Here is a 19,085-nt window from a genome sequence, read left to right on the forward strand (position 1 = left end):
CTGGGCCTGCTTTCCCAGGCAGCCGCTATGAAGGGGGGGTGGAGAAGGGTGGGAGGGTGGGGGGGATGGCGCCTTTCACAAAACCTTTACCATCTGTGTGGTGCCCTTCTGTATGCTACATGAAACAGAGCCCAGAAACTGTCACTTGGAGAGAGTTCATTTCTCAGCTCCTAAATCAGGTGGCAAATTCATGGGTACTCACTGGGGTATTCTTTACCGTATTTTTCAATAACGCAAAATAGAAATTAAGAACACAAAAGGGTGCTTGGAACACATAAGGAAAAGGAGCTGAAAGGGTTATTAGGCAGAGGAAAAGAAAAAAACTAAACAAAATCGCAGATGGCGGAACATATTAAGGTTAAAAAGTGCCAGAAGTAGCAATCGCAGTTCCCCGAGAGAAAATATACCTTACCCTTAAAAAGTGATCAAGGCCCGTGGAGATGTAGTAAATAAACTGTGTTAGCATGAGGAATGCCATTAGAATTCATACACAGCTGGGCCTGGTAGCACGAGTCTGTAACCCCCCATGTTCCTACTGTCCCCTGAAGAGAAGCAGGAGACTGCCCGGGAGATTTTGAGTGAGCCAGTCTGGTGTACGACCCAATCAACAAATGACTCGTCCTAGGTAGCATTACTATAGCTGCGGTGAGACATCTTGATCAAAAGCAAGTTGGAGAGGAAAGGGTTCAGGTTCATTTGGCTTACACATCACTGAAGGAAGTGAGGATAGGAACGCACACAGGGCAGGGACCTGGAGGCGGCAATGACACAGAGGCCAAGCGATGACACAGAGGCCAAGGAAGGGTGCTGCTTATGGGCTGCTCTCCATGGCTTTCTCAACCTGCTTTCTTATAGAACACAGAATCACCAATCCACAAAGGGTAGAGCACCCCAGCCCCATCAATTACTAATTTAAAAAAATGCTCTGCAGCCCAATCTGTGGAGGCATTTTCTCAACTGAGTTTCCTCCTCTCAAATGACTTTAACTTGTGTCAAGTTGACATAAAGCTACCCAGTACACCCGACCCCTTGTTAACGTGGCACGAACACATCCCTGTTAAGTCACAACCTTTCCTGGCTCTGTTCATCCCCAAGACTGCCCATTAACATTGACGTCACAGTGTAAAACATTTTCAAACTCAGAAAGTCCCATAGGCCATACAAATTCAAACACTTAAAAAATTCACTCTTTTAAAAATTCAAGCTTTTTAATCGTGGGCCCCTGCAAAATAAAAATAGATTAAAAAACAAGTTAAATATTTTCTTTTCAAGAGGGGAAGAACCAGGGCACAGTCACAATCAAAGCAAAATCAAATTATAACTGTTCAAGTAATTCAACGCCCAATGTCTGGGATCCACTCTCGATCTTCTGAGCTCCTCTCAAGGGTTTGAATCACTTCTCTGGGTGGACTTGTCTGCAGTACGTGTGGGTTGTTCTGGGCTCTGGCTGCCTGTGTGTGCTCTGGTGCTGATGGTGGTGGTGGTGGTGGTGGTGGTGGTGGTGGTGGTGGTGGTGGTGGTGGTGGTGATGGTGGTGATGGTGGTCATCCCATGGTATCTCTACAATGCTGGGGTCTTTTGCTACAACTGGGCTGCACTTTCGCCAATAGCCTCTCCTGGGCTCTCTTCAGGAACACAGAGCCAGGCCTCAACTACTCTCTATGGCCCCTTCAAATCCAGTACCACCTGGGTGACTCTTTCACTACCAAGTTCAGCTCCCTGAAGGAGGTACAACATTATCCACCTCTGGAACACAGCATCTGTGTGACTCTGAGAAAACGCTTCTCAGAATTCAAGGCAATGATGTCAGTCTCTTCTTAATCACAGCCGATTCTTCAGTCCTAGTTGACCCGCATCCATTGGCCCAGAAAGGCCCAGGTTTGACTATATGGTTCTGGTCTTGTGTTAATCACAGCCGACTCCAGCTCCAACGGAACAGATAACTGCAGATTCTTCACACAAATGGTCTGGTGGAGTCTTTGCTTCCCTCTGACCCATCACAAGCCTCTATTGTCACAGTGATCTCAACACTCTCATCTTCCAAGCTCCTTCATAACAGCTCTCTGGGCTCTCAATACTCAATGGCTTTTCTAGCCCAAAGTTCCAAAGTCCTTCCACAATCCTTCCCAAAACAACACAGTCACAGCAGGACCCACTATCCTGGTACCGATTTCTGTCTTAGTTAGTGTTACTATGGCTATGATGAAGCATCCTGACCAAAGCAGGCTGAGGAGGACAGCGTTTATGTGGGGCACCAGGAAAAGAAGTCACAGCGGGAACCTTAAAGCAAGAATTGATACAGAGGCCATGGAGAAAGAACACAGGACCACCAGCCCAGAGGTGGCCCAACTACAATGGGCTGGACCTTCCCACATTAATTACTAATTAAGAAAATGCCTTTCCGGCTTGCCTGCAGCCCAATCTTACGGAGGCATCTTCTCAATTAAGGTTCCTCCTTCTCCTATTCCTATACCCTGAGTTCGGCTGAAATAAACCTAGCCAGCACAGGGACCCTTCCTCAAGGAAGGCTGGAGGTCGAGGACTAAGTCCCCAGGTTGCCGTCTGAGTTCCACATGCATGCTGTGACTTGCATATGCACACATCCACAGACTCACACACGCATGCAGGTATCATATCCCCCACCTACACATCACACCCACACCCTCACAAGGCAATAAGAAACCACTTTTAAGAGATACCTATTATGTGCCTTCCTATTAGAAAGTGATTCCCTGACTACACAACACACATCCACACACTAGCATGCACACACACACACACACACACACACACACACACACACACACACACACCTGTTACAATTCAGACCATCACAGCACTGCAGAGTTTCAATTGGACACATTCTCTATGCTGCCCGAGGGTGCTCTGGTGGAAATGAGCAGATTTGCAGGGTTAATACTGTAGTTAGACTGTGACCTCATTCAGCTCAGCTCCAACACTGCCAGGTCTGCACAGAAGAAGGAAAATTCAAAGCATAATTGATTGGTTAAGGATTCCAGACTTCCGGGTATCCATCATTTACATTGTAGATCACAAATGGGTGGCTGCTGCTAAGTTTAAAATGAAACCAGCATTTCTTCATCTGGGCATGGGGGGGGGGCAGGGCTTAGTCTGAAAGGGTAAGAATTAGAATTGGTCTTCTGAACCTTCCTGGGTTTTCTCCTAGACTCTTGCCCCGTCCCAGTGTATCTCATGTCCAGCACCTGCTCCCTTAGGTAAGACCTTTAATTTTTCCTTTTTGCATTCATGTTCATGTACATGTATGAGGGTGTGCATGTGTGTGCAAATGCACATAGAAGCGAAGGCCGCCCTGGAGTTGCCATTCTGAGGACATCTTACGCTTTGCTCTTTGAGACGCACTCTCTCATGCATTTGGAACTTGCCAGGTAGGCTTGGTGAGCCCTAGGGCTGCTTGTGTCTCAGCTTCGCCGACCCTGGGTTTTTGAACTTGTGTCAGCAGCATGATCCGTTCTTTTCTCATGTGGGCTTGGGGGATTCGAACTCTGGTCCTCAGGCTTGCAAGGCAAGTACTTTACTCACTGAGCTCCCAGTGAGATCCAAGGCAGAGGTGGCCAGACACAGAGTGGATGCTTCCTCCTCTTTGTGTAGACACTGAATACCTAGACAGAACTGATGCTACCCACCGCACAACAGCCGTCTCCCCAGAAACCTAAAGGTGAAGTCAGGGCATGGAAGCGTGTTCTGAAAGCTGATCACACAGAAAACTTTCTGAAAACACCTTTCTGTAAGCTATGCAGTTATTGTCCTGTCCTGTGGCCTACACCCCTTCCTTCCTTCCTTCCTTCCTTCCTTCCTTCCTTCCTTCCTTCCTTCCTTCCCTCCCTCCCTCCTTCCCTCCCTCCCTTCCTTCCTCCCTCCTTCCTTCCTCCCTCCCTTCCTTCCTCCCTCCCTTCCTTCCTCCCTCCTCCCTTCTTCCCTCCCTCCCTTCCTTCCTTCCTTCCTTCCTCCCTTCCTTCCTCCCTTCCTTCCTCCCTCTCCCCTCCCTCCTGCCCTCCTTCCCTCCCTCCCTTCCTTCCTTCCTTCTTCCCTCCCCCTCCCTCCCTCCCTCCCTCCTGCCCTCCTTCCCTCCCTCCCTCCCTCCTGCCCTCCTTCCCTCCCTCCCTTCCTTCCTCCCTTCCTTCCTCCCTCCCTCCCTCCTGCCCTCCTTCCCTCCCTTCCTTCCTTCCTTCCTCCCTTCCTTCCTCCCTCCCTCCTGCCCTCCTTCCCTCCCTCCCTTCCTTCCTTCCTTCTTCCCTCCCCCTCCCTCCCTCCCTCCTGCCCTCCTTCCCTCCCTCCCTCCTGCCCTCCTTCCCTCCCTCCCTCCCTTCCTCCCTCCCTCCCTCCCTTCCTTCCTCCCTCCCCCCCCTCCCTCCCTCCCTCCCTCCCTCCCTCCCTCCCTCCCTCGATATTGACATCTCTGGGTGTCAGGGATGGTCCGAGATGCTGGACAACACAGTGAAGTCTGAGGAAAGCTGGCTCTGGACTGTGGGTCTCTGGGGGAAAATCAGCAAGCGACTGACTCGGGAACAGGAAGGCCAGATGACATGCCGCATCATGGAGACTCACTTAAGCCCGGAGTGCGGTTGGGAGGGACAGCGGAAAGGTCCAGGGGACAGCATAACCCGAGCCCCAGTGTATAAGATACGGACAAGACTGGCTCACTAGCAGGAGAGCTCCCAAGAGCTTCACTGAAGTCTCGGAGAGGGAAAGCTACACACTAGGAGCTGTCATTTCATTACACCAGGTTTCAACCACTCACGTGTCCCATCCTTCAAAAAATCTCAATAGAACATCCTTACGCCTGCAAATGGGGATGAGGAAGAAGCAGGAGCTAACAGTTTGCTCTCTGGGCTCGGTGGAGCTGTCTGTAGCAGTGTGATATTGCTCACTGTGGAGCCTGCTGGGCATCTGAGGCTTGTCCTGCACCATGAGGCTGACCTCGAACTCACTGTATAGCTACGTCTGGGCTTGAACTCCTGCTCTTCCAGCCTCAGCCTCCTGACTGCCAGGATTACAGGTTTGTATTACCCTGAAGTTTTAATTGTGTAATTCATTCAAATTCATTTGGATTTTATTTTAAATCGCCTCTGTGGGCGCTGGCTGTCATTGTGGGTGACGGAATATCGTGGGCTTGACTTTTTCTTCATACGTTGGAAGAGCAATTCGCGACACGTCTAAAGTTTCCGTCGAGGGCAGAAAAGCGTGTGCATGCTTCCTGCTGGCTGCTGTTCAGGGCTGTGCTTGGGCTTGGCATCTCTTGGTCGGCTTTTGTTTGTCTTTTACTTTTGAGACCAGGCCCGAACATGTAGCGCAGCCTGAGCCTGGAACTTGAGATCTCCCAAGCAGGGGGATTTTTTAAATTGAGTGCGGGAGTACAGGGCTCCAGAGCACAGTCGTTCTCCTTGTTCTTCCCAACAGCATTTCTGCTGTCTTCATTGGCATGGTGACAGGAAGCAGAAAGAAAAGAAAAACTACGTAATGAGAGAAAATGAGGGAGGAATGAGCCTTCTGGATCGGACAGATGGTCATCAGACACACAAGAGCACATGCTGTGTGTCTGTCCGCCTCGGGAAGCAACAGACAGACAGGCAGGACCCCTCTGTAAAGACAGAGGTCAGAACACTGCTGGTGTCAGGAGAGACACCGAGGGGAGAGCTAGAGAGGTCTATGTTAATCTGGGTGTTGCACCTAAGATGAGTATTCAAGATTTAGCTCTTTATTCTAAACTCTAGATAAATGTGGTAAATTAAACCAAATATAATCTCTAAAGAAACCTACTCTACTCGAAACTCTCCTCATCGAACACTTATATTTCAGTGAAATGCTGCCTAAAAGACCAACCAACCAACCAGACAGTCAACAAACAGTGGAGATGTGGCTCAGGGAGGGAGCTCCAGTCACCATGTGAGAGGCCTGGGGGTCCATTCTTCACAGTGGGTAGGGCCTGTAAAAAGCTGTTTGTTATTTCCCTTCACAGAATTTGCTAAATCTAACTGAAACACTGGCAAGGAGCAGCCCTCTGGGACTCTTTCTAATTCCTCCCTCGCCATATCTGGCCCGCACAGATTTCCCAGGCACGTCAATGGGTTTGTCTCTGCGTTACATCTCCCAGCTGCCTCACTCCCTGCCTCCCAGTCCCTCAAACATTCATCTCACCTACCCATCACTGGTTTGGGGAAAGTGGAATCCTTCAAGGGATTTCACTTCAGGCATCTTCCCAGAGAAGATAATGAAAAATTTGTCTCTTCAGTCTAACCTGGCTGTGTGCTGTTCAAACAGGAGCCCCGGGGGCACTGCCTCACACAAACGCGCTGTGTTTAAACGGAAAGTTTTAATGACTTTATCGGTAAAGAATGCGTGCCCCTGTCGCGCTGAGCTCACTTTCAAGTTGGACTCCATCGGTTCTGTCACTGGGGAAAGAGACAGGCTTCCCAAGGACAGCTCCAGAGAGGCATGTGAGGCAACGCATGCTTGCATTATTTTATATTTTAATTTATAGTGTACATAAGAGTGGGAAAGAAATCTAATATAGATTAGAATCTTTCCAGCAGTTTCTACTAAGACGTGTAAATCAATCTGTCTTTCCCTCCCTTGTTGTCTTTCTCCCTCCTTCCTGCCTCTCTTATACATTCAAACCACACACACACTCACACTCACACACACATACACACACACACTTTACCACTTATACACATCTAACCATACACATATACACATCTAACCATGCACACACATAACCAACACACATCTAAACACACACACACACACACACACATCTAACCATGCACACACACAACCAACACACACTTAACCACACACACGCACAACCAACACACATCTAAACACACACACACATACTTTACCACATATACACATCTAACCATACACACACATACACACACACACACACACATACCTCTAATCACATGGACACATACACCTAATCTCACACACACACACACACACACACACACACACACACACACACACCATCTAACCTCTCTCTTATTTCAAACATCCTGACAGGCAAACTATAACCAAAGCCTCACAGACCAGGATCTGCTGTCTGTGATGGAGATCTGTGCTTGACTTGGGCGTGTTACTTCAGGAATGAGGCGATTCTATTGGACTCGCAGTGATTCTCGTTGAAATCATCACCTTGCTAGACTGTTCCTTAATCCTCGGTGAGCTTCTCAAACAGCGTCAGCGAACTGAAGGGAGCTCCTGCCTGTCAGTCTCTCAAGCCCTGTTCTCTCATCTGCTAAGCTCTGCTTTCTATTGACTTTAAACAACAGAATGTGTTTGAGCCCAGAGAAATTACAACAGCAACAACAGCAACAACAACACAAACCCCTCTCCGATTGCTACATTTTTTTTTAACAAGGTCAACGAGCTCCTGAGTGCTTCCAATTTGATGATTAATGCATTCATTGTCTGCTTAGAGGACAGTTTCTGTCAGTCTGAACCATCTGGAAGATAATGTGGAAGTGGTTCCCAACAAATTTCTGAGCATCCAAATTTCATGTAAAAAAAAAAAACAAAAATCCCACTTAGATGAGCTCCTGCAAATATGTACAGACTGTTTTATTATTTTTAAGAGTTTATTTTTATTTTTAATTGTGTGTGAGTGTGCATGTGTGTGCAGTGTGTGTGTGTGTGTGTGTGTGTGTGTGTGTGTGTGTGTGCCGGTAAGCATGCTTGTGAGGATAGTGCCTGTGAAGGTCAGAAGAGTCCAATAGAATCGTCTCATTCCTGAAGTAACACAGCCAAGTCAAGCACAGATCTCCATCACAGAGAGCAGATGCTGGCCTATGAGACTTTGGTTATAGTTTGCATGCTATGAATGTCTGTCAGGCTGTTTGAAATAAGGGAGTCGGAACACTGCTTCCCCAGGGCCTGCCATACATCAGAGCTGAAGTTACAGGAGGTGTGGGTGTTAGGAACTGAACTCGGGTCCGTCTGCAAGAGCAGACTGCAGTCTTCACCACTGACAGTGTCTCCAGCCCCACCCTGAGCCTGTTTAGTCTGATTTCACACACTGTAAGAATCTCAGGATTGCTTTTGTAACTCATTACCAGAACCACCCCAACTTGAAAGTCAAGCCCCAGACTAGTGGGACTAGAAAGTGTAGAATACAGTTGAAACATATTTCTGTCCCCAAATTGTAATGAATCACATTTTTTTTTTTTTTGGTTCTTTTTTTCGGAGCTGGGGACCGAACCCAGGGCCTTGCGCTTCCTAGGTAAGCGCTCTACCACTGAGCTAAATCCCCAGCCCCCAAATCACATTATTTTTAAGACCATCTTCAGAACTCCATATGTCTGGCAAAGCTCCACATACACGATATACTTAGTGTGACAATTCCTACGCATCCTGAATCTGAGGACCTGGGTCGGCTTAGCCCTGTCTGTGCTTTGCATGATCCTGGAGAAATCACCAAAGCATCTGCTTCTAGATCAACAGAACTTCCAACCTTTCAGAGAACCTGTACCGGTGAAGATGGCAGGAGAAACTGCATAGTAGCCCATGTCTGTAATTCCAGCGCTGGAAAGGCTAAAGCAGGGGGATTGCTACAAGCTCAGTGCTAATCTGGGGTACATAGTGTGAGCTCTAGGCCAGGTTGGGTTACTGAATGAATCTCTCTCTCTCTCTCTCTCTCTCTCTCTCTCTCTCTCTCTCTCTCTCTCTCTCTGTGCGTGTGTGTGTGTGTGTGTGTGTGTGTGTGTGTGTGTGTGACAGAGGTGACAGAGAGGGGGAGAGGGAGCTGGAGATGTAGCTAAGTGCTTGACTAACTCATGTAAAGCCTCGTGTCTCTCCCTATCACTGCAGTCAGCTAGGTGTGGCAACACCCACCTGTAAGTCAGCACTCAGAAGCTAGATGCAGGAGGATTTGGAGTTCAAGGTCACCATCTTCTATATAGTGAGTTAGAGGCCAGACTGAGCTCCATGAGATCATGTCTCAAAAAACTGCACCATGACAGAAGATGAGAGAGTGCATCTGAAGGGGCACAGTGGGTACTTTGCATAGAGAAGGGACAGAAAGGTTCCTTGCCAGTGACAGCACCTTCCATATCTGGAATCACACACCCAGAGAGTCAAAGGGAGATGAAAAGTAATGTTTACAATATATCCTGGGCATAAACAGATGTCTTTTCTCTTCACTGCCCCTTAAACAATACTGTAGAACAACTAGCTACACAGTGCGTACATTGTATTAAGGATAGTAAGTAGTTTTAAGTCTGTAAGAAGATGTCTAGGGCTCTGTGAAGACAGTGTATCATTTTCCACCAGGGGAACCATCCCAGGTGGAGGGACTGTGTCTTTCTTTCCTGCTGTGTGTACACAATGACCAGGGCAAAGCAGCAATCCAGCTGCCCCAAGCCTTCTGCAGACCAAGCGGAAACTATAGGAAACTTGTTAACCTCTCTGAGGCAGGGTACAGGAAACCGACTAACAATGAGTGTGCTGCATCAGACTGTGGAGGAAGAGGAAACAGGACTGAGCACAAACAAGATGCTAAGCACACACTTACAGACTGCAGAGAATGGGGCACAATGAAACCAAGATGGCAGGCTTCTGAATAGAAACGGCCCCACCCCCTCTGCTGGAAAAGTAGAATCAAGTCTCAAATAATGCCTTTTAAATTGTATCCTCTAGTATTATAGATGTAGGACAGTACTGTATCATACCTCTGTGGATGTAAAATAGCTTGTACCTGCTTTATGATACGTAGTAGTGACCGTGCTTTATCAGAGCTGTTTTTAATGATGTTGCTCAGAATGTTTTCTTTCCAGATGATGATTGAGAAGCTAATTTAAAAAAAAATGGTGCCAGGTACCACAAGAGTAACAGAACTGTGCTGTTTTCTCGGGTTTTGTTTTTTTACTTTTTTTTTTTTAATGGAGTGTGCTGGATGTCTCTACAGTTTTGTTCAGATGACTGCAGAACCTGGAAAAGCTGTTGATGCATAACACACTGCTATTATTGGTCTTTTTATATAAATATAAATATATATATACAGATATATAATTTGAATTTTTTGAAACTTTAGCTGTGCTGTCAACTTTGGAAAAAAGTATCCCCGTTTACTGTGTTGAGTTGGCACTGTACAGAAATTAACAGCCATATTGGTCTAGAAATGTTGAACTTAAGTTTTTTCCATTTGTACAGGGGTAACACACTGTATTAAATATGTAAGGTCTTATCTACGTGGGTTTGATTACAAAAACTAATAAAGTATTCTCTAAATTAAAAAAAAAGACACGTACCCCACTATGTTCATAGCAGCCTTATTTATAATAGCCAGAAGCTGGAAAGAACCCAGATGCCCTTCAACAAAGGAATGGATACAGAAAATGTGGTACATCTACACAATGGAATATTACTCAGCTATCAAAAACAATGACTTTATGAAATTCGTAGGCAAATGGTTGGAACTGGAAAATATCATCCTGAGTGAGGTAACCCAATCACAGAAAAACACACATGGTATGCACTCATCGATAAGTGGCTATTAGCCCAAATGCTTGAATTACCCTAGATGCCTAGAACAAATGAAACTCAAGACGGATGATCAAAATGTGAATGCTTCACTCCTTCTTTAAAAGGGGAACAAGAATACCCTTGGCAGGGAATAGAGAGGCAAAGATTAAAACAGACACAGAAGGAACACCCATTCAGAGCCTGCCCCACATGTGGCCCATACATATACAGCCATCCAATTAGACAAGATGGATGAAGCAAAGAAGTGCAGGCCGACAGGAACCGGATGTAGATCTCTCCTGAGAGACGCAGCCAGAATACAGCAAATACAGAGGCAAATGCCAGCAGCAAACCACTGAACTGAGAACGGGACCCCCGTTGAAGGAATCAGAGAAAGAACTGGAAGAGCTTGAAGGAGCTCGAGACCCCTTATGAACAACAATGCCAAGCAACCAGAGCTTCCAGGGACTAAGCCACTACCTAAAGACTATACATGGACTGACCCTGGACTCTGACCTCATAGGTAGCAATGAATATCCTAGTAAGAGCACCAGTGGAAGGGGAAGCCCTGGGTCCTACTAAGACTGAACCCCCAGTGAACATGATTGTTGGGGGGAGGGTGGCAATGGGGGGAGGATGGGGAGGGGAACACCCATCAAGAAGGGGAGGGGGAGGGATTAGGGGGATGTTTGCCCGGAAACCAGGAAAGGGAATAACACTCGAAATGTAAATAAGAAATATTCAAGTTAATAAAAAAAAAAAAAAAAAAAAAACCGGCCCCACCACTGCATTTCTCTTTTCAGAATAAAATCTTAATTTCACTGAAAGAAACAAATGAGAAACAAGGTGAACTTTAAAGTTTCCTTTAATGACCTCTAGCCCTTGGCATGAGTGTACTGTTCTCTGTAGGCCATGACACCAGTGTGTGGTTCCCTGTAGCCCAGGACACCAGTATGCGGTTGGTTCCTGCTAACTCCTTACACGAGGCATGGCGCGTGGCTTGTCCTGTAGTCAGGATGAGGGTTACTTCTGTTTAGGTATGGCAGTGCATAGGCTCTCCAGCAGATCAGGTATAGAGCAAATGCCCTCAGTAAACCTTTCCTTTCTCCTTCGGAATAACGGCATATGTATCTCAAAAGCTCCATTATTAAACTACCATGCTGGAACCATGCAAAGAATGCCCAATCATTCTCCTTTTTATTTTAAAAGGAAAGTGAACTTGAGAAAAGATAACATATTGATGGACTTATGTTGTTAAGTAGTTTCAAAATTACATCGATTACATATTTATAATACATTTAAAATATAGTATTTAAATGTACAGCTCTTTCTTGTACTTTTTTTTACAACTACAAATGTAGCATTAAAGTGGCAGAATGGGCCATGAGACAATAGTTTTAGAGGAAAAGGCAGTCTTGTTTGTTTAAAGAATGTGAACAACGAAACCCCAGAAATGATCACATCAAACATTAGGAGTTTGGTAATAGGTGATGTTAGAAGCTTTTTAAAAAGTATATCATGTATGTGTGTACATGTTCATGTATGTTCAAGTATGTGTGTACATGTTCATGAATGCAGATACATGTGTGAGTTCATATGAGCTCACACACATGTGTGTGGGAGACCAGAGCAGGTTGTCCTTCCTCAGGTGTACACGCCATATTTTTTCAGACACTTTTCACAGGCCTAAAAGGTGAAGATTGACTGGCTGGGGGCCCTGCCCCGTTCTACCTCCCCAACAGCTGCAAGAGAATGCACCTAGAGTTCTCAAACAAGAGTTCTGGGGATTAAACTCTGGCCTCATGCTTGGAATGCACTTACTATACTGACTAAGCTATCCGTTGGCCTCTTTAAAATATTGATATTATAAGAAAATTAACAGTTATTACCTTTGAAATATTTTTTAAATCCTATTTTTAAAAGAGGAAGAAGTCAGGATGCTACTTCTCCATGACATCATTTGGGAAGGCTGTCAGCACATGTCACAGCCTACCTTCACGGTAGAGATTTTAACAATGTAGAGAAAGCTGGAAGATGAAACTCAGAAATGGAACTCCCTCCAGGAGACTGCTTTCTCCCCTTTCTTTCCTTGCCAGCAAGGGAATGTGCAGAACGGAAAATCAAACAGGCCTCAGGTCATGGTGAGCTCATATCCAGCAAACACAGGGCCTATTTAGTTTGATCCTGAAGGCCCGAGGCAAAACCCATGGTGCCCCACACTCTTGAGGCCAATCTAGCTGTCTGTCCTGCCTGCCTTCCAGGCTCTACGACCCAGGAAGGGCAGAATGATTGCGGCTGAGGGTCAGACAAAATCTCCCATGATCCTAGGAGTCGGGGCTCTGCACGTCTCAGAGGGAAGCTGTGCTTGGCAACAAGGTCTAGGCTGTGGCGCAGCGTCTGAGGGCCTTCTAGGCTGAAACCAGAAACCTCTGCGAGAGGTTAAGCATTATCACCGCCTCACAGAGAAGGAAGTTAGCTGACTCTGAGGTCAAGTGGCTTAGCCTATAATTACCTCGTAATGAATTTACTGTGATATTCTACACGATGCCCTTTGTGTAGCGAGATAAGGTTGGCACTCTCCTATTACCGATTTGCTCCGGCTTTCCCAGAAGTGGCGGATCTGCCATTTGGGCCATCCACACTCTTTCTGTTAGCATCACGGAGGACTGTACCAAGTATGGGGATTTTTACTGGCCACAGAGGAGGCAGGAGCTGGCTGGTCCAGGCAGTGAACACCCTTTCCTCTATGGGCTCTTCTCTACCACAGTAAAGTGTCACTCTTTTTGCCCCAATTCCTGGTTCTGTGGGCCAAAGCTACCTCTCAATAGACACTGAAGTGACTGCTTATACCCATAAAACTTCCTTGACCAGGGATGGGGAGAGGGCTCAGTAGACAGTATTTGCCTTGAAAGCATGGGGACCCATGAGCATTCCCTAGACCCCACACAAAGTCTGGGTTCACAGTGAGTGCTTGCAATGCTGACTCTGAGGAGAAACAGGCAGACAGATACCTGAGACTCACTGACCAGTCACCTTAGCATACCTGGCAAATTCCATGCCTGTGAGAGACCCCGTCTCAAAAACCAAGGCAGATGACACCTGAGGAATGGCACCCAGATATAGCTTCTCTGGAATGCACAATGTCTCAAAGAAGGTGGGTGGCATTCCTGAGGATGGTAACTTAAGTTGCTTTCTGACCTTCATACTTCACACACACACACACACACACACACACACACACGAGAGAGAGAGAGAGAGAGAGAGAGAGAGAGAGAGAGAGAGAGAGAACACTACCGCTGCCTCCTCCTCCACTGCCACCACCACAACCACCATCCCTTGTCCAGTAGATATCAAGAGTTAAATGCATTTCCTCAAATTCCTTAACTCAGTCTGTAAGGACCCCTAGCCCCTGCTAGATTTTTAAATGCCCAGTTGCTCACCCCATCTGCATTAAAAGAATAAAAATTAAGACACACGAATTTGCATATTCATTAATAAATTCCAAATGCCTTATCCATTGAGAAATTGCTTGCTCTTTACTGTGTTTGGCACCAGGCTAGGACACTGTTGCCCTCAACTCCTCGGGAAGTTGAGAGCTCCCTTGAGCAGTGGCTACATGCTCGTAAATTCTTGGTGACAAGGAATATATACTAATACTAATATAAAAACCTTTCAATTGTCATGTTTCACATCAGGTGTGTCCAAGCTTCTAACACAGCACTGTCATCTCCAAATATGTGTAGCTATATTCACAGCCCTGCTGGCATACATGTGGACAGCTGGACATGCCTGCTCTGAGGCTGTGACTAGGTGACCTTACCTGGGTCCCTTCAGGTGAATGATACTTTGCCATAGAGAAGAATGCACTTTGCTTTGTTTCATAAATCTAGGGCATGTCGTTTTAAAATATGGCATACCTATATTTAGTATTTCCACGTCCCAAGACTCTTCTGACTTTGACCCAATTACTTTTTTGATTGTTGTGTTTTGTTTTATGGGTACATTCAGTTGTGTGTGTGTGTGTGTGTGTGTGTGTGTGTGTGTGTGTGTGTGACAGAAGACATTCTCTGGGATATCAGGCCTATACCACCATGCTCAGACCTCCTTATGTGTGTCCTGGGAATTGAATTCAGCTCTTCACGCCTGTAAAACAAGCACATAGACCACTGAGCCCCATCCCCAGACCCCGTTACCTTGGAAAGAGGAAGCCTAGTTGGTGCCTCTAACAGTACAGATGTGGATAAAGATTCCTAAACTGTTTTCTGAGGACACAGTGAAGAAGCAGCTAAGTGTTCAGCGAAGCCACTCCGCCAGTGCTTCCTATGGCCTTGCCGGTTAGTGTCTCTCATTTCAGTCCCCCTTTATAGCACACACATGCAGTTGGAGCAGATGGTCTTGGATGCTCTTTCCAGTTCTGAATTTTCACTACTCTATGATCTTAAAAAAATACAAAACTTTGAGACTCAAACCTCTTAAGAGAGTGTGTGTTTAGGAGGTCAGCATGAGCGTTCTAAATTCCTTTGCAGGAATGGAGAATTGGCAATCAAATGAAAGGCACTCCCAGAATAACACAAGCAGAAAAGGAAGCCGACACAGAAAGAGTGCTCAACAACCATACTGTTTTCTCCAGCTGATGGGCAAGATTAAATTTTAACCATTACTACTTGGTATTTGCTGTCAGTTGCCAGTGGAACAGCTAATACGACATAGTGTTTGACGTGCAGAATGCCTGCTGTAGGAAGTCTTCTCTGGGCAGCCTTGTACTGGGGTGTTGTTTGTACCTTCCGTGTGCTGCTTTAAAGTCTCAGAGTGAGAGTGCGATCCCAGCACTTGGGGAGCCCAGGAGGTTTCTGAGTTGGGAGACCAAGCTGGGCTACAAAGTGAAACCCTGTCTCACTTAAATAAAACACGGAGCAATCTGTGTGCTTCTGGGTGCAGTGCATGTATGTGTGCACATGTGCGTTGAAGCTAGAGTGCTATTGGGTGTCCTCATCAACTGCTCTCCTTCTTAGATCTTGAAACTCGGTCCCTCACTGAGCCACTGGCTAATCTGGCTGGTCATTGAGTCCCAGGGATCCTTCTGTTTTTGACTCCCTAATGCCATCATGCCCTGGTTTTACATGGAACCTGGGGATTAGAACTCAGGTCTTCGTGCTCCTGTGGCAAGCAATGTACTAAGTGAGCCATCTCCCTAGGTCCAGGGCCATCTTAAAGGAGCTTGAGATTCTTCAACAAAATACAAAAAGTCTGCTTTAGTTATACAAAGTGTATTGTATAAAATCAAGTAAGCGTTCCTGTAGGCAGACTCAGCATTTATCTTTCCGAGGGAACTCACAGGTGATAAAAACGGGGAAAGTGGGCCTTTGAGGGATGTGTTAATGTTTACACGGTAGAGCCAATGGGCCCAGTCGGTGGGTATGCCTGAATCTGTGCTTTGCCAAATTCCTCTCATAGGAAGCATCTGGTGCTTCTGGATCCTTGCTCTCAGGTGACACAGGCTTATTTTCTCCTGCTTGCTTGGGTCATCCTAATTCTTAGCAGCTCCTCTCCAAGTGGGACCTGGCATTGAGCAAATAAATATGGAGGGGAAGGAATGGGCTTCTCCTTCTTATGCTGTGGCGGGAACAGATCTGCCAGCAGCTCGGTGTGACTGCAGGGCCCAACAGTGCTCACAACAGAGCTGCTGGCCCCGTGTCAATAGAGGGGACTTTGTTTCTAGAGATCACGTTGAGAGGACAGTGCTCTCTGGGTCTTCTGGCTTAGGAGTAGTGTTGAATGGCGTAGAGGTTACAGAAAGTGACACAGTGAAGTCATCCTTGGCCCTCAGCACTTCATGAGCTGTTCTTTACGAGTTCTACACTGAACAGGAGACATCTGTGTTCTAGGGGACGTTGCTTTAAAAAAAAAATACCAAGATGATTAAAAATTGAAGCAACTTTTTTCTTCTTTCTGCAGACAGGGTCTCATGGAGCCCGGCTGGCCTCACTTCCTCTGTAACTGATTATGACCTTAAAGTCTGCTTGCCTTTACTTACTGAGCACTGGGACTAGAGGGGGCTAAAGGCATGTGCCATCGTCCCTGAAAAAAATGTTTGTAAAGGCCAATCTGGTGGGGAAGAAAACTGCTGTTAAAATGAGAACACCATGCCTTCTATTTATGTGCTGACTTATCAGAGCGGTTGCTTATAAGGTCCAAGGACCCCGAAGACTGTGAATAGTCATTTGACCTTTATGCCATGAGGGGCAGAGAGACAGGAAGGAAGGTCTTTACAGAAAAGGAACATCAGTGCAGCCATCTGCAGACTGGGAGCTGCAGGCCAGCAGCAGACGCTGATTTAAAGTCAGAAGCTCAAGGGCTTCAGGACTGAAGCTCATTCCTCCCATCTTCCTTCCATCACATGCTGTCTCTGCCCGGGCGGAGTGGTGGTATCTGGCCCACCAGAGTCTGGACAGTACTTTCACCTGGGAGCCTTGACACTCAAGACAACAGGATGTAAAGTCTTCCTTAGTAGCTTGTAAAAGCCCTAGCTATGTTTCACGACATGGCTATGTATAGTGTGTGTGTGTGTGTGTGTGTGTGTGTGTGTGTGTGTGTGTGTGTGTGTGCGCGCGCGCGCGCGCGCACGCGCACGTGCACATGCATGTACCCATGCACGCAGAAGCAGAGGCTAGATGCCACCATCACGTGTCTTCCTGTATAGTTCTTCACTCAGTTACTCTATCTGGATGAGCTGGCCAGCAAGTCCCCAAGCTCCTCCTGTCTCTGCCCTCCAGCCCTGGGGCTGCGTTTATGTAGGTGACAGGATCTGAACCCGGGTCTTCATGCTTACCCTGTAAATATGTTACTGACTGAGCCATCCTTAGCCCCGAAACCTAAACTTCTGACTCTCCTACTCTACCTCCAAAATGCTGGGACTACAAGTGTGCATCACTAGGCCCAATTTATGTGGTATAGGATCAAAGTCAGAGCTTCATACTAGACAGGTACACCAGCAGCTAAGCTGTGTCCCTGACTATTAAACACACCAATAACCCTGGAAGCCGCTACTGCCCTTCTGCCTGTGGGCAGATCCCCTGTTTGTTCCAGAGCAGGGTCCTACTTTGTTCCCTGTTCATGGGCTTTTTGTCATGAGCAGTCTAGAGAGATTTGGGTCCTCCAGGTCTTACAATTTGCTCCTGTCACCTGCTAAAGAGTGTGAATGATGCTTCTCGAGAACACGGGGTATGAGTCTGAATTTCTGGAAAATCAAGTAGATACATTTGTCATCCCAGAGGGAAGTTTGCTAATGCAGACTGATGGAGAAATGTTTACAGAGTAGAAGTAAGAACCAGTGAGAAGTAACAGACAGATACAAGTGTGGTGAACCCCTGGAGTGAGTGCCCCTCGTTTCCTGTCAGCTCTCCCTAGAAATTCACGAAACGCTTGTTCTTCCTGTGCTCGGTAGAAAGTGAACAACTTACAATGACAGAGCTGGGCCAGGGTCTGCCATACTGAGTGATCTTTTTTCCAATAAATGACCGCAAAGCTTTGTCCTTCAGGGTAGTGGCTCTGAAATGCCTTCCAGTTTGTTCCACCCTCTATATCACCCATCAACACAAAAAGACGAGCTTCACGGCCTCTTGGTGTTCCCGTGTCACATGGCGTACAGGTCAGTAAGCGACAATGTCCTCAGTAGTAAGAGCTAGGGTTCCGTGGAAATTTAGTTAGGATATTAATAATAACACCCAGGACAAAAGCAATGACGTCACAAAGGACTGGGAAGCATGCCCTGGCCCAGAGGTCACCCGGAGTGCCGCGGTGACGGGACAGAAAGAATGTTAGGAAGCTGAGTATTGTGCTGGTTTAAAAAATGATGAGGAGGTTCCGACCCACACTGTGGGGATGACGCTGCACCCTTGCAGCAGACAGACAGAACAAGACGGCCAGACTTCACTGCAGTTTCTCACCCAGGGGGTTTTCACCAATGAAATGGACTTTTCAAAACCTTGGCTGGAAGCGAGCCAGGCTGGAGGTCTGTCCGTAAGGGAAGCTGTGAGTTTTGCCTGTTGGACCCTCTTTACCACAAAGTGGGGGTTAGCAAGCACTAAATAGGCATTTGCATGTGGGGTGCTGGAGCTTCGGAAGGGAATTAAAAAGATGCTGTGTCACGGTACCTCGTCATCCCCTTCCTTCACAAGACACTGACTCACGAGAGAGCCAGAACCACTTCAGTATAGAGAACAGGGCCCAAGAGGGAAACCACAAGATTAACCCCGGGATGGGAGAGGCGGGCCATCAAGAGACAGAATGCTGCACTGTAGGTCCCTGATATTTAAGTACCCAGACCGTGAGAGAGGCCACACGGGACCGAGGCCGACATTTACTTTGTGACAAAAGTAATACCATCTTAAGGCGAGTGAACTATTTCAGCTATAGTCTGTGAATTAACAACCACCCTTCCGATTTTCGACTTGGAAGAACTCGAGCAGTATGAGGCAGAGAGGCAGAGCACCCCTGGCGGGAAGAGCATGTGCTTTTTACCTCAGTTTCTCCATCTTGGCAACGGGTAATCACCATGTCTCTTATGATTATTATTTCTTTTA

At 46.8% G+C, this 19,085-nt stretch overlaps 1 protein-coding gene and 1 long non-coding RNA gene across 6 annotated transcripts in view; both read right to left on the reverse strand.

Annotated features, from left to right (window-relative positions):
- The window catches only part of Kctd1 (potassium channel tetramerization domain containing 1), a 194,080-nt gene that overhangs the window by 43,248 nt on the left and 131,747 nt on the right, over positions 1-19,085 (reverse strand). The gene's annotated exons all lie outside the window — the stretch shown is intronic.
- On the reverse strand, positions 7,656-17,838 carry LOC134482909 (uncharacterized). Its single transcript, XR_010059624.1, has 2 exons — positions 11,290-17,838; positions 7,656-9,620 (listed from the first exon to the last, which is right to left on the reverse strand). It is a non-coding gene; the product is annotated as an uncharacterized LOC134482909 (long non-coding RNA).

The sequence above is a fragment of the Rattus norvegicus genome, chromosome 18 (assembly GCF_036323735.1).
Source record: "Rattus norvegicus strain BN/NHsdMcwi chromosome 18, GRCr8, whole genome shotgun sequence".
NCBI classification, from domain to species: domain Eukaryota; kingdom Metazoa; phylum Chordata; class Mammalia; order Rodentia; family Muridae; genus Rattus; species Rattus norvegicus.